This window comes from Meleagris gallopavo, chromosome 1 (genome assembly GCF_000146605.3).
Source record: "Meleagris gallopavo isolate NT-WF06-2002-E0010 breed Aviagen turkey brand Nicholas breeding stock chromosome 1, Turkey_5.1, whole genome shotgun sequence".
Taxonomy (NCBI): domain Eukaryota; kingdom Metazoa; phylum Chordata; class Aves; order Galliformes; family Phasianidae; genus Meleagris; species Meleagris gallopavo.
Genome location: NC_015011.2, coordinates 9,369,612 through 9,385,661, shown reverse-complemented (window position 1 = coordinate 9,385,661; position 16,050 = coordinate 9,369,612). Strand labels below are relative to the sequence as shown.

General features: G+C 34.5%; 1 long non-coding RNA gene across 1 annotated transcript in view; it reads right to left on the bottom strand.

Annotated features, from left to right (window-relative positions):
* The window catches only part of LOC109369703, a 38,130-nt gene extending 36,480 nt beyond the window's left edge, over positions 1 to 1,650 (bottom strand). The window contains exon 1 of the long non-coding RNA XR_002119123.2: positions 1,523 to 1,650. This is a non-coding gene — a long non-coding RNA (uncharacterized LOC109369703). The remainder of the gene's footprint in view (positions 1 to 1,522) is intronic.
* Between the last annotated feature and the right edge of the window lie 14,400 nt (positions 1,651 to 16,050).

Genomic DNA, 16,050 nt, shown 5'->3' with positions numbered 1-16,050 from the left:
TGTGGGGGAGAATCATCGTTTGCAGAATTTATAACAATTTACTTTAATCATTTTAAAAGCTGATGTTGTACAATAATGGCGAAGCCTTACAGTGATGACTCTAGCAATAAGCATACAGAACCTCAAAGTTACTAATTGCTTATCTATGTGGTGACCTACAGCAGTATGATAAATGTGTTCCATTGTGTTACTGATTTATGTACCTTACATAGCCTATAAGAAATTAAATCATGAAGGCATAGCTTATGTATTACATTAATGAACTAATTTGAGCACATGTAAGGAGAAAAAAAATCATCACAGCACTTCACCTTGAGATCATTAGTGCTATAAACATGGTTGCAGTGTATTTGATAGAAACACAAAAATGTTAAAAACTTTGATGCAGGATATCAGTGGAAATTAAATTAATAGGATTAGCAGTGAACAATTATATTTGAGAGGTATGACTACCAACACTGAAATTATTTTTGACCAGTATTATCAGGTAGTATAAAAGTAGTTACATCACGCCCATATGGGTTTATTTATTGCAAAGATAGACAACGACAGTAAAAGTGCACTGAATAAACTGTTTTCTAAAGGACGATAAAATAGATTGCAATAATACACAGACTCATACAATGGCTCATTTGTACAGGGCAACAGAGTTCAGTCAGCTGAAGGGAAAACAAGCTGGTAACAGGCCATTTCCCTGGGGCAGGAAATGGTGTCGGCTTTGCAGTGTGGTTTGTTTACTGCCAGCCTGAAAACAGGCCTTTAATGCCTTTTAGGAACTGCATGTGCATCAGAGAGAAAAATTAAATATAAAATATTGCTTTGAAATGGAACTATCGCCAGTTCGCAAATGTAACTGAACTTCTCCATGGGTATGGAAACCATTTGCCTATTTACACTATTCAAATCCCATTCCAAACAACTAACAGATATGCTCTTTGCTAAACAAATAGAAGGTTTTGAAATGTAAGACCCAAAACAATCAATTTTACAACCCTTTTATTTGGCCCTGAAATATAGGCTTATTATTTTTGAAGGTTGCTTGCCTTGCTTTTTTGAAAGAAGAAACATAATCTTGTTAGAGTTTGCTGCTATACTATAGAGATGGGAATTCATAAATAAGTAACTCCAGTGATGTATTTAAGCTTTTTAAAAAAATCCCATTACCTTTTCAGAAATTTTTTTTATGAGATTCCTAGGATTTACTTATCACAGCATCTCCAGAAATCATTATCTTAACATCTGCCTCAGCATAAACAGTACTTTTCTTTTCTTTTTTTTTCTTTTTTTTTTTTCTGACCACACATTTGCTACTGTTTGTAGTCTGTTACTTCAGGTCCAACAGTTTTGGAGGAACCCTGACAATAGTTATACATCTTCATTCTTGTTGCAAGTGTTTCTGTTTTGTTACAAATTCCCACATAATGCCTGGAACCTAAATTTAAATAAATTCCTCCCTGTGATTGAAAAATATTCACAGATTTTTGTATCTTTGAATTCAATTCAAACTCAATTCTTTACTTACCTGAAAGTCCTTCTCCTCCAGAATCTCCTTCCTCCACCTGACAAGGAAGGCAGCACAGACATACAAGTGGAAGTGAGAAAAACCCTCTGGTTCAGACTAGAAAAAATAGAAGTAATAAAGAAAAAACATCATTACAATGCATACTTCTAATTAAGATACCCTCCAACTGCTTTTTTATGACATTCACTACTAGCTACACGCATCACTTACATTGCTTTCTTCTGCTATTACAAATACGTTTGCATTTTACCTGTGAAAAACTTATTCATAACCTGAACTAAGGTGAAGTACGAATTTACTTCCCATACTTAGACTCATTCATTACAGATGCCATTCTCCCATTTCTGATGTTATCCAGTACTTTATTATCTACGCTGTGTCATGAATGTATCCTCCATCTCCATTATTAAGATTACTGTAGCTCCATTTGAAATTAATAGCTTTTTATTATAAATTCTACTATAGTAAACAACAAGAGCACTTTAAAACTATGGTTTATAGTTATTAAAACTAAATCTTGGTCTATATTTGATTGAATTAGAAGTCAACAACTTGAATTAGAAGAAACAACTTATTATATTAAACTTGATATAACGATATATTTAATTTCTATTAAACTGAGAAACATACCATATTTAGAATATTCTACATAGCATTTTGTAACAGTGTGATAAAGTAGTGTATTGCAGCCACCAGAGGAGAAGGAAAAACATCCTTCTTTTTCTTGTCTATCCTTAGCTGACAGAAGTGCCGTTACTCTAGTGCACTGCAGGGGTTGGTACAAACACCATGTGAGCAGCTACTGAAACTATGGATCATGCTGACCAAATTGTTAAGAGTCGTGAAAAGAGATAATGCCAATTATTTTCAGGGAAGTTTTAAATTTTAAACTGCAGTTAGTTATTGTTGGAATCAGAAAAGGAAGATTTTGATTATAATATCCTTTGATAACTTCTCCTATTCTAGGAAAATTATACTTGAATAGCACAGTAAGTTAGCACAATGTAAAATCCCAGAACAGACAAAGCATATGGTAATTTTGACTGGAACTCTCCAGAGTTTGTCTTTATCAAAGAGATGTCCAATTTACAATATTAAATCTATCATTTTACAGAATCATGTACTTACAATGATCCTCCTGAAAAATCCACATCTTTTATTTTAGTGCCAACATTTCCACTGGGATGGAGATCTACTATACATAAAAGTGTAGTGGATCTCAAAAAAACATACTTGCAAGAGAAGAGGTGCTACCACTTATCACATCAGATATTACTGTGGTAATATTTAAATTATTAAAGATAACTCTAAAGACGCAGAAAGCCAATTCAAAGAAAACAACCCTCTTCCTACTTTATTCTGTAAATTCAGAGAACATGCTGTATATTTTTAAATTCAGTCTTTAACAACAATCTTTCATAACCAAAGCATAAACAACAATTTTTTACAAAATTTTCTTTGAAAGGATGAAAAAGTATTTTAAAACGTTTAAAATCAAGTCTAGAAACAATAACCATGTTCTACATTTTCTCAGCACTGTATTACAAGCAATTTCTCACTTGTAACATGAATTTTAAAAAGTCCTTTAAAGTAATAGCATTTATCCACACATGAGAAGCTCCTGGGTTTCTCTGGAATACACAGCATTGTCTCAGAAGTGACAATCTTTCCCTAGTTTGGAAAGGAAACAGGGTACTGAGGTCCAATGAAAAGAGAAAGCTCTTAAGACCAAGTCAACAGTCTGTGCAAGAAAACATCATCACATCCACACATGAACAGTATTTTCTACTCTGAAGGGTATTTAATCATTGGTAAAGACTTTCAGACACATTAGGAACAAGAGCAGTAACAAAGAAGAGAGAAAAAGGTGGCACTGCTTGGTGAAGTACGTCCTGCTTTCAGATCTTCAAAGAACTATTGTCCCAAAAGAATGGCACCAGCCTTATCATTTGCAACCAAAGGAGAAGAAGGAAAATGACAGCTAAAGAATGGAGGCCAATAAAGGTGGATTGAGGCTCCTGAACAGATACAGGGAAGGACAGAAATAGTGGAAATATGGAAAAGAGGAAGACTATTCTTGAAGATGAAGCAGGAGACTGCGCAGCCTGTAAATTTATTTTAAATTTCATTTAAAATAATAATTACTAACAAGTATAGTTTATGATTTAGGTTATTTGCTATCATAGCAGAAAGAAATAGAAGATTCACATTTCTTTGATGATGACATGATATAAGCAAGAAAGAGGGAAAAGAAAGGAATTTGCACTGTATTAACATATACATTACTTAAGCATTCTTCTCCCCACTCCTCTTATATGAGTTCTTAAAATGTGCAGGGAAGAAGGAAGGAGGATTAAAGAAACCTACATGGAAATTAAAATGCTACTTTCAAATTTAGTTTATAGGAGCTGCTGTGAAAATTGTTAATTTTGCTGTTACACTAACTCACATAACAATTGCAAGAGGTAGTCAAATTAAATCATCATAGCATTATTTTTTTCTGATAATAACCTAAGATTCTGATTTTAGGCCCAAGAATTTAGTCTATTATCACACAACAAGAATTCTTCCATAACCACAAAGTCAAGATAAGTGGCTTAAAAATTAACAACAAATATGCTCAAAAGTGTAATGTTTTTGAAAAATTGCAGAAAAATACCTGAAAGTATAGAAGAAATTTTTCTCTTCAGCCTTTTTTTCCCCCAATACAATTTTCTTCAGCTCTTTTAAATGAAACCAAATAGGTTTAAACATGCAATTTATTAGAGAAAAAATGCATATGTCCCTATAGGTTTAAAAACTCATCATGCTTCAGAGATAAGCCTAGGCTACAAAGTATTTCCAATGGATAGTTTTAGACAGTTTTGGAAATTGAGTAAAACAGCTAATGCATAATTGCCTTTTCTAACACCTGCTACCTATTATACTTCTCTATTTGAAGTTATGAACAGTTTGATCTCTAAATGTACAGAAATACAGAGTACAAGCTAAAAGCTATTTAAAATCAAATGTAAACAATGACCTTGATTTAAATATTTTAGCAAAAGATCTCAAGACAGATGTACAACCTTCCAGAAGACTTACTTTGAACATATTGCAGACGATTCAGGGCACATTATCTAAGCACCATCTGTCATTATCAATAAAAATCATTTCGGTTGGTAACATCACAAATATCTCACTGCTCTGCAAATGCTGGATCTTTTCTACAGCTGAAATGAAAGGCGTTCTTTATACTGCGCTCCCCTGACTTCCTCATTTAGACAATCACTGTCACAATGCAAATTTTGCTGCATGACAGGACTGATTATTGTCTAGTCAATGATTAGTCTAACCTGCCTCCCATACGCTGGATGCTTCAGTGTTTAGGGAGGGTAGGTAGATTTGCTGAGAGTAAACATAATACATGATTATTTTTGAAGTACTTGGAATGATTAAAGCTACAATCTGTGTCTGTGTTAGGTAATAAAATACCACACTTAACACTCACATAATGGTTCAGAATTAAGGACTTCAAAGCATTTTATGATTACAGATGAATAAAGTAACTTTATGTAACTCATAGTTCTTCCCACTTAAGCAAGAGCAGACAGTTTAGATATAAGAGGCTAAAGTCATTTTACCCCAAATACCCAGTATTTCCCTTAAATTTAGGTGAGAAAAAAAGTTGGATCATCACAGAAGGTGGGATCGATCACTTGGGAGCTCCAGCTTCCTAGGTACAGAATCAATCTACCCCAAACCTGAGACTCAGAACTCCAGTCCGAGAAGCAATACAGCACCAGAACGCTGTTAAGAGGTCCATCTACATTTATCGTAACTTATTTGTCCAAAGATTTTTGCAACTTTGAGCTTTACTTTGCAGCAAAGAATTCCAAATATATGCTATACAGTGCCTGTATTTAAACAGACACCTGCTAATTCTATTCAAAGCTGTTCAGTTATCACAATTAGAATATGAACAACTCCTTCCTATTCATTATCTTCATTTCATTCATCTCTCCTTTTGTAACTTCAGCATCTTCCCTGCCTTTTCTGCACTTTAGAGTGTTTTTTTCCTCCATCCCACAATTCTCACGTACAAGTTTTACTACCTTTAATCAGGACTCTTAAGCACCTTTCCCTGCAATTTTCTGTTTCTGAAATAGGGACCAATCTGTATGTAGCAAGTAAGAAGCAGACAGAATATAAACATACAGCTGAATAATGATATATTGCTCTCCTTTCCTAATAATTTCTAGCTTTTATTTTTATTCTTTCTTATCTGCTTCCAAGCTGTTATCTTCCTCTTATGTTGGAGTGTAGAAAACTATCTGGGAGCCTGCAGTTGTACAGATAAAGTTAGGATTTTTCCAAATACACGCACAATATACAACTTTATATTTGTCCACATGGAATTTCACCTACTATTTACTGCCTGGCTTTAAGAACATGAAGTCCCATAACTCCTTGCTGTCAACTCTTATTACTCTGATTAACTCAGTGTTGTCAGCAAACTTCGTGGTTTCATTCCTCCATCCCTTTCTCCATCACTTAAATAGAAACTGCTAAAGTCTCATCAAAAACAGTAGATTATGTGCAATTTTCCTTAAATTTGAATCCTGCCTGTTGACCCATACCATCTGTTTCCTAGCTTTCAGACAGTATCCATACGGGGCAAACTCTTTTATTGCACAGGAGAGTTATAAAAATAACTATTAAAAAGATTTATTAGCATTCAGTTAGTACATTATGGATCGTCTTCTAATATTGCTTTTGTTTCACCCTGACTATCCCCAACGAGATTGTCCCAAAAGCAACAAGTGACCAACAGTGTTTGTCTAAACTGAATCGAATCCAACAATAAACGCAGCAAAAAGTTGAATCATTTAAGTTTTAAATGCAAAACAAAACACAACTTTACTTAATGGTAGGATCTAAAAGCAGCTGCTTCTAACTCAAACAGACATCAATTTATCTGAAAATTTGTGCATTTGTTTTATATTTTCATTAAAACCTGATCTAAACAGATTAAAATCTGATCTAAACAACACTTTAAAATGTAATGGAAACCAGCATTTTCAGGTCCTAACAGCAAATCAGAACTATCCCGTACAGCAAAAATATGGTGCAAAAGCTATTACCTTAACCTTTACTCCTTCTACTAAGGCCCTTATAGAACAACTGCTTTTAAAAAGTCCTTTGCAAGAACTGTGCTCCCATTTCCTATATCTGCTAGGAATGTTCAAAAATGTATCTTACAATGTGATATTATCTTTGGCAGATTTACGCTGAAAACTGAATGATAGGCCGGTTTTCATAAAAATTAATAGCTGGCCTCTCCAATCTGGTTAACAACAACTTGGCAACAGCTCCCAGAAGAAAATTTATGCTATAAATTTCTGCTGTTAAATCCCAGCCACAAGGAATACGGATCACCACTAAACTATTTTTGGATCAATATTTTGCCTCAAAAGAATGTTGTATACCACATGCAAAATTCATGGTAAGAAAATCAACATAAAATGAAAAGGATGCTATTGAACACTATTTACTTGATTTGATTGAACTATTATTTTTAAAAGCATCTTTCATATAGCTTTCCATGGTAGCTTGTATTTTGAGAACAAAGTTTAAATTCTCTTCACTGGCTAACATGTTCAGTTCAAACAGAATTAAAAATAACTAACCTCAGGTGTGTATTTGACTTTTTGTCCTAACTCTTCCGAAAAATAAAGTGTGGGAGGAAAAATACACCAAAACAGTTTTTCTCATGTGGCTCAATGTGATTGATTTAAAGATTTCACCATGAATGGTAGGATGTCAAGTGGATTCTTAGTCAATGAGGAACATCCATACCCAGTACCAAAACGTGTCTTTTACAGTTACTTTTCTTCTCATGGGTATTCAATAAAAGATGGGCAAACAAGGCATTTTCCTTGAAGAATGCCTTTGTTACAAAGATAATGCTGAACTCCACACAAGGAGAACAATTATAATCTGAAACACGTACTTCCAACGCTACTTTGAAAAGAACCTTCCTACACATAGACATAAGAAATATACACAATTAAACTACCAGAAAGCATGTTGATTTCTTTTATGCAATTTGTCATGTCAGTGAGCCCTTTCTCAGATGCAGTGAAGAATGACCAGTAGTTGTGCTTTGTACTTACTGGGAAAAATATTATTACACCTGCTGCTTTGAATTTCTGCAAAGCAGAAGGCAACCATACTAGCTATGGGTAGGCAGAACATAGCAAGAACAGAGACAAAGCAACATGAACAGGAAATTCAGTCCTTACACTTTTAAGTAGCAACTAAAAATATAACGCTGAGGGATGATACAAAAAGATCCTAGCTAATATACATAATTTTGTTTCCTTTGGTAAGATAAAATAAATTGTTTTCTGAAAGTTTTTCTTCTGTGTAACTATTTAAAATCAAAAACTTCAGCAGCAATAACTAATAGATCTATTCTAGGAAGGTGCCGGTTCATTAACAAATGACAAGCATGTAACATTACAAGCCTCATCAATAAAAGCAGATAATTTACCCAGTTTAGGTTTTAGAAAGCAGTTGATTACTTACAGCTATATTTTCTTTCATTTACTAGATTTAATGTATTAAAGAACAAAGTACTTTGGTTAGAGCCATTAATATGGTATCTAAGTATTTTACCAAGCCACGGCACAGCATAATCTCTTAAAGAAGAGAGTCCCTCGGCAAATAACAGTGAGCATCAATATACCCTTCTTTTCCTATAGCAGAAAGAAAACATAAGCATATGGTGTGTTTTGTTTCTTGCATGAGATTGAAGCTGAAGAATACACTTCCCTATGCAATCTTGGTCCTCGGTATTTTCCACTGCAAAAGTCCTGAGTAGTCAGATCATTTAAACTAGAAGAGGATGCGAGGACATGACACTAGCTGCAGTCTTTTCAAAAATGTACACATGCCTGAAAAATTTAACCCTCTGGCTATTTCAAGGAAATTCATTTTGCATTCTTAATTTACTCAGATGCCCCACACTGTAACTTAAAATCTTTCTTGGATGAGAGAAGTTATGGAAGTAGGGACTGAGCCGCTAAAAGGCTGAGGTACAGTAAGACAAGGATAAAAGCAAAACTGACGGACTAGCAGCCCCCAACACAATGAGTTTAAGAAAATCTTTGCTAAAGCAAGTTTTTTTTAGTGGGTTATAAGACAGATTTGAATCAAAATTCCCAGACAAAATGTTTTCAATAACATGCATGTTTGGGATATCAGAACCTTAAGTCTTCATTTATTTTAAGCTAGACTTAAGGTTGGGCTTCAATTACTCAGACATAATAGTCCAGCTGGAAAGAAATTTGTTTTGAAGTTTTCTATTAATTAAGACTACACTCAGTACATCCGAAATCATTAATTTTATTTGAAATATTTAATTTTTTTCTAAAGTTGTGACTTGATGCCAATTAGTTGGAAAATGTGGTGGAAAAAAATAAAAGCTGTATCGCACTGAAATGGAAACATTTATTCACAGAATTCTCCTTAAAGATATGCTTTACCTTAACAAAGCATACACTAAATTCAGGTCATTGGTAAAAACATGATGCAACTGATTTAACGCTGAAGAACTTTGTTTTAAAGCAAAATATTTTCATACAAATATTAACCTGCTTTAGACAGACTACTGATTTGAAAGCACAGAGATACAGGCACCCTTTACAACAACTTTTTCACCTGTGACAAGAACTTCTGAAGATCACATTAATCAACACCAGATCATTATACCTCCATAGTCTGCTTTTAAGAGGTAAATGAGCACAAATGAACAGTGTGACTAATATTTACTAAACTAATTCCTGATGTCACCTTTTCAATTTCGAAACTACTTACCTCCTGTATAATTCTGATTATTTTTGCCATTCATTCCCAGAGAACCTTGATGCTGGGAAATTAATTAATGGATACAATAGAGAAACTGTCAGCATTGCTTAAATACAGTTTCAGCATTGGCTTCATTTACATGTAGCCTTTTATTCTAAACAATAGGGCTGCTGATTTTTTTGTATTAAATTGTTAGCTCATTAAGAAGAGCACAATGGTATCCTTTTCTGCAGATATTCACTGGTTATCACATTTTGCTCAAATATGTAATCCATGATCAAGACAACCACTAGAGCTTTTAGCCCCAGAATTTCAAAGATACTGAAAGCTGCATAATTGTATAATTGCTTGATTAATTGGCTATAGCGTTATCATATTATTAGCTTTAATAAAAGTTATTCAATTATTCAAAGCAAAGTAAGAAACGTAAGATCATTACATCACAACTGAAAAAAAATTTTTGAGTAACCATACAAATGCATATCCCATTTAGGCCAAAAGACTAAACTGAAACAAACAACATCTAAATAACTAAATAAGTATTGAAAACTGACAGTTGCTTATTTCAACTTCTCAGAAAATAAAATATTCTTACTGCACACTATCAAAATGTATTTCAAATATATCCTCTCAGTGTTCTTAGGCCTCACATCAGTTGCAGATATGGAGGCTTTAACGCTCAACTTCTGGACAGACTGCAACAAACACTAAAATGAATGATTACAGCTCATTGGAGAAGGCTGCACACGGAGGATGCAGAGCCTCCTCCTTGGAGATATTCAGAAGCCACGTGGACATGGTCATGGGCACCCTGTTCTGAATGAACAGAAACCCTGCAATCCTCAAATACTCAGCTGTAAAATCCAAGTAACATTACATCAAAGTAACATGTAAATGTTTTGGGAAGATTTCAATTAGATTCCAAATAGAAAACAGCATTGATATTGGCACCTTTTGTGTCGTCTACAGAGAATAGTTTTCTATTCTGATAGAGCTTTCCAAGCTTTGCCATGACATACAGTCAGGAATACAACAAAGGTTTTCAGCTCAATCATTATGAAGATGGTCAAGATACCACACTTTCGTTTTTAATAACCTTCTCTTACCATTAAACCACATTACAAATCTAGCAACGAAATTTTTTATTTCTAATCACCAGTATTTCTCTAGAATCTAGGAAATAGTTGGAATCAATATTTTCCTCTATTTGCTGGCCTGCAAAAATGTGAATACTTACTCATGAAAATACTGCTTTCTTGCAGAGCAATGCTATTTGAATCAGTCTCTACCTGAATGGATGCCAATTTTCCTGAATGTTCAATCCCATCTCATGACAATGATCTAATTGCAGCTTTTCGTGACCACGACTGCTTAACAATATTCTTTGGCCTTTGAGCTTTGTGTTTCATTTAGCTGCTACTAAAACTATCATACCAACCACGCCATAGAACCTGAAGTAGGCAGCTGCTGAATGCAGCAGTATCTTAACTGTCACAGATTAGACAGAAGTGTAACACCTGAAAACATTAAGCAGCTGCTTTTCAGCTACTTCCAGCACAAAAGCTCTATAGTAGAGTAGACGTCAAAAGCAACTGAGAAGCCAACACCATTACTCATTCCAAGTATCTGCTCAATATCACAAATGGAATTAATAATGCATGTATTTTAATTAAATTCATTAGACACTTAATAGCTATCGCCAGGAGCTTGATCTTATCTGAATGAAAAAGATAAGCTGCTTCTTACCAAAACACTTAATACAAAAGGCTCATCAAACTGATACAATAAAAAAATCCTCTTCATACCATTTCTACTTCCATCCATCAACTGATTTTTGCAGAAATAGAATAACAGTGATGACAGGGTGTAGCTTTGCTGAATTCTGAACAGAATGTAAAACCGCAACTGACTTGAGCACAAGTTAGTTATTATTGTAGTAGTTATTAGCCCCAACAAAAATATTTTCTCTTAATAACATTATTGCTCTGAAGATGCTAAGATGGCTCAATGGATGCCTTAGCTTCCTTAATACTTAAATTTTTATCAGGACACTGAACTAAAGGGAGCTCTTAGATTCAAATCTTCTCAAAATGCTGAAAATTAAAACACTCTGAACAGCATAACAGTCAAGTTGAAGTCTGTACTAATGATCAGTTTTCACATTTGTACCAGTGATTAAAGACTGTAACGTGAAACAAAAGACTTGTGAGAGAATGGCAGCACGCCTGCAGAGCTGTTGGAATTTGTTTTGTCAGGGTTCCCTAGAGGATAACACTGATGCTATAACTCTCATCTCTGAAAATCAAGTGTTCCGACTGGAACCAGAAGAGCCTTGTCCAATTAGTGGACAGCAACACATATACTTCTCTCCAGTTTAGCTGTACCATACACTAATCATTGATGCCAGTCTGACAGGGAGACTCTAGAGGTTTACTGCCTCTCAGGAGCCCAGATCCAGAACACTGCCAAGAGAGTTCCAGTCCACCATTGCTCTTCATGTGCGCATGACTGAGACTGGAAACTGGAATACTGTCGGATTCAAAGAACACTATAAAGCCCCAGAGTGCAAGTGAAGAACACTGGTGTCCAAGTAGTCTTCTCCTCAGTTTTGCCAGTGGAAAGCCAAGAGGAAAGCCAAAAACAGACATATAACACATATCAACTCCTGACTACATGGCTGGTGCCAGTGTGAGGGTTTGGGGTTTTATTACAATGGGACTTTCCATGAAGATTATGAACTGTTAGAGAGGGATGACATCCACCTGCCTAGAAGAGGCAGGGCAATCTTCAGCAGCAGGCTGGCTAACCTAGTGAGGTGGGCTTGCCTAGAACGTACTTCTGTTGGAAAGCAGGACATTTTAAGCCATTATGTGTTTTAATAGCTCAGACATCATTTAAGCTGCAATTACAGCTTCACTCAGTTCCTAGTCACAACCTTTCTGTGAGTACAGGACACAGAACCTTTAGCAGAAATTTGAAATAACCTAAAATCCCAGTCCCCAAGCTCTATATACTGCATTAGATTCCTAAATGCTCCTCAGAACTTTCAGAAACCTTTTACAACTGGTTTTATTAATGCCGTCATGAAAGTGCCTACAGAAGTTATAAAGAATAGCAGCTTAAAAATATAGCAAAAGAACAAAAAAATGCACTTCCATTTAATTTCCTTACAATCTCTTTTATAAATTATAACAAGCAGTAAGGAGACAACCATGGGAAAAAAAAGCCACGTTGCCTGGCTTCAGGATGAATGTTATCAACAAATGACAGAAACAAATATTTACAAAATAACAATCCAGCCTCTAGAAAATTACAAGAGAAATCAAACAGAATATTATCTACCTGATCTATGAACAAAAATAATAATAGATGTATATCAAAATATAATTTAACTGTGCCTGTTCTTCAGCTTCCTAATATTTTTCAAATTAAACTGATTTTCCCTATATTATTTTGTTTATACCAGTGAAGACTAGTCTGAACTTTGTTGTTTTTTTTTTTGCAACATAATAAACTGAACTACTCTGAACTTTCAGACTGTAAAATGTGACTAGAACGTACTTCTGTTGGAAAGCAGGATGTCAAGCTGCATGTTCAAACATCAGTTTAAGCCAGTACAGTGCTTTAATAACTCACACATCATTTAAGCTGCAAATACAGCTTTATTCAGTTCCTAGCTAAAATGTTTTCTTATACAGTTCACACAGAATGGTTTGGGTTGGAAGGGATTCTCTAGTTCCAGTCCTCCTACTATAGGCAGAGACACTTTCTAGTTGACCAGATTGCTTAAAGCCCAGTTATCCCCAGTTTCTTTATATATTTTGCTGTTCCTTGACTTCCAACTCCCCAAAGTTACTATGATTGCCAGTACTGACCATCTTATGTCATTTCAGATTTTTTTTTCATGAAAGTTATTACCCAGGCTAGTGTTGAAAGCTTACCACTATACAATTCCTGCTATCATGGAATGGCCCCGTGGAAAGACGAAACTCACCATTTACTAACAGAGTTTGTAGCTCATTCCAAAGTGGATACAGTACAGTGCTATTATCAAAAATGTGCTCTAACCAATCATTCCAAAAGGAGCTGTGAAAGAAAGAAATCAGTGCATCTGCAGTTCTAGTTAAGATTTACACAGTGAAGAGACTCCTAGAGCCATGTGGAAACTGCTTGTCCAGATGCAAGGACAGGTTCTGGGATAGAAATAGTGATGTTAAATAACTAAATGATTCTGAAAGTTCCACAATTTTCAAAGCAAGCTTCATGCTACTGAAGATGGATTGTGGACACCTTTCAAGAATCTGTATTTGGTCACATAATTTTGAGGCAGTATTCTAACAAAAAACATTTCTACAACTGTTTTTTTTCCTGTTATCTCAATAAACCATGGCTAGTCCTAGAAGGCTGTAAAAAGCCACTATAACCCTGGAATCATAATCATAGAATCATAGAATCACCAAGGTTGGAAAAGACCTAAAAGATCATCCAGTCCAACTGTTCACCTATTACCAATAGCTCCCACTAAACCATGTGCCTCAACACAACATCCAGTCTTTAATCTTAAACTATAAACCAAATTAATACTCATTTATGAAAAATGACAGGTGCTGCTATTATGGAAATAAGCGTGAAGTTAAGAGGTTACCACTTACTACTCTCTGAGAGCCTACAGTGATTCAAGCAGCAGATGTCAGTTTCCATAAAACGTTACAGGGCTACAGGGTGACAAAAATAATTAAGTAATAATTAAAAATACATAAAATAGTAAAAGGAAATGAAGAAAAATGGTATTTCAAAAAATATATATACTGCAATCATACAGGCACTTAGTCTATGCTTAAATATTTAATTTAAAGAAGTGGCAAAAAAATGTATTTCAAACTGTATTTTTATAGAAATTTCAAAAAGTATTCAATTGTGAAAATGTTTGTTTTTCTAATAAAGCAGATGCTGGATTTTTTTAAAAACAAAACAGCTATAATCAACTACTTAAAGATAATTTGTCCTGAAATATTAAGCTGAAGCTAAAACATAATCGAGAGACAACTTTTCTCTATCTGCAATCTACACTTTAAAAAAGTATCATTAAGGAACGTTGTTTATACCTTTCAGAAAGGACAGACTGATTTATTTTCCTTCTAACACGCTGCTTTTCTGCAGGTTTGATAAGTAACTACAAAGAAAAGATCTAGTTGGAAGAAAAAACTTTCTTAACAAATAGGAAGACTATTAGAACTAAAGACCTCTGTCATGAAAATGCTACTGTTAATTTTGTTAAAAGATATTCAATAACAACATACACAATATTTTTTTCACCAACGTTTATTAAAGGATATTTGGAAGATGTCGTTTATATTGGGCTGACCCTATTTATTATTTTATAAATGAGCTTCAAGTAATCTGTTCCCCATTTATGCAAAGAAAAGAAAACGGTAGACTGTTAAGGTCATCTGGCCATTCTTATCCATAAATTTTTGCAAAAGAGAAAAAACAACTGCAATGACAATGTTTAAACACAGAAGCAGGAAATCACAAGCACTCCCTATCTACTGTTATATGTTTCTACTCTGAAATTAACTATGTCTTTCTTCCCAGAATGCAAGAAAACCTGCTTTATAGCTTTTCATATTTATTTAGCTTATTCTAGGTATTACAATTTCACTACATGAAACTTGCATTTTCGATGCTATTTATTGTGTTTCATAAAAGTTCCATTACAAACAAATTCAAGGCAAATGTAGGTTGGAGGCATCGTTTTCATTTATTACTTTTCATAATACCTTTTCCTTTGTAAGGTATCAACACAATCTCCAAAATTACTGTCATTGTTCTCAAAGACAGATAAAGGACAAAAAAAAAATCACAGCATACAGAGCCTAATTATTGTCATCTATCAACAACAACAGAAGACATATTGAAGTTATACAATGTAGTGTACAGTAATCACACGGATATTTAAGATGATCCAATTTAAGAGTATGAAAGCTTGGAAGTTTGGTAAAATACATTTTTTGTTTGCGTGTGTTATATTTCTTTAATGAACAGACACCAGGAGGTCAAGGGGATCCCTCTGGAGAAGAACAGAAATCTCTTTAGAGCTTCCCTTAAGACCAATTGATGACACCTAGGAAGGAAACGTTCCAGTGATGATAGAGAAGAGTAAAAGAAAAATTCTGAGAAAGAACTTTGGGACTGTGCCAGCCAGAGCCAGAAAGACCAATGAGACGCTCAGGAAGCAAAGAGTTTGATGAAATAAATCTTGTGGAGGCAAAAGAAGAGTCTGATGAGCCAGCTAGACATTAATGACACAGTTACTGCACGGTCTCGGGTTGGATCACAAACATTATTTTGAAATACATCTCACAATCATTCTTGTACGTTAATATTTTCTTAATGGTGCAACACACATGCAAAATGATCATGTCTTGCCCTGGAGAGTTTCTTTCCATAGATGCACTCCAGCTGCACTATACTATTCATCAATGCAAAGTCAAACCTGAAAGGAGACCTATCCCAGAAATACACATTGAATAGAGGTAAAGTTGCCCAGAAATTCCTTTTAATTCTCTCTTAATTTGTCATAAAATGCTATTTAATATCTTCCATTTAATAAAACCCAGACTTCAGATAATTTTAAGAGACTTTTTTCAGTGCTTTCAAATGAAAGAAGACTGTTA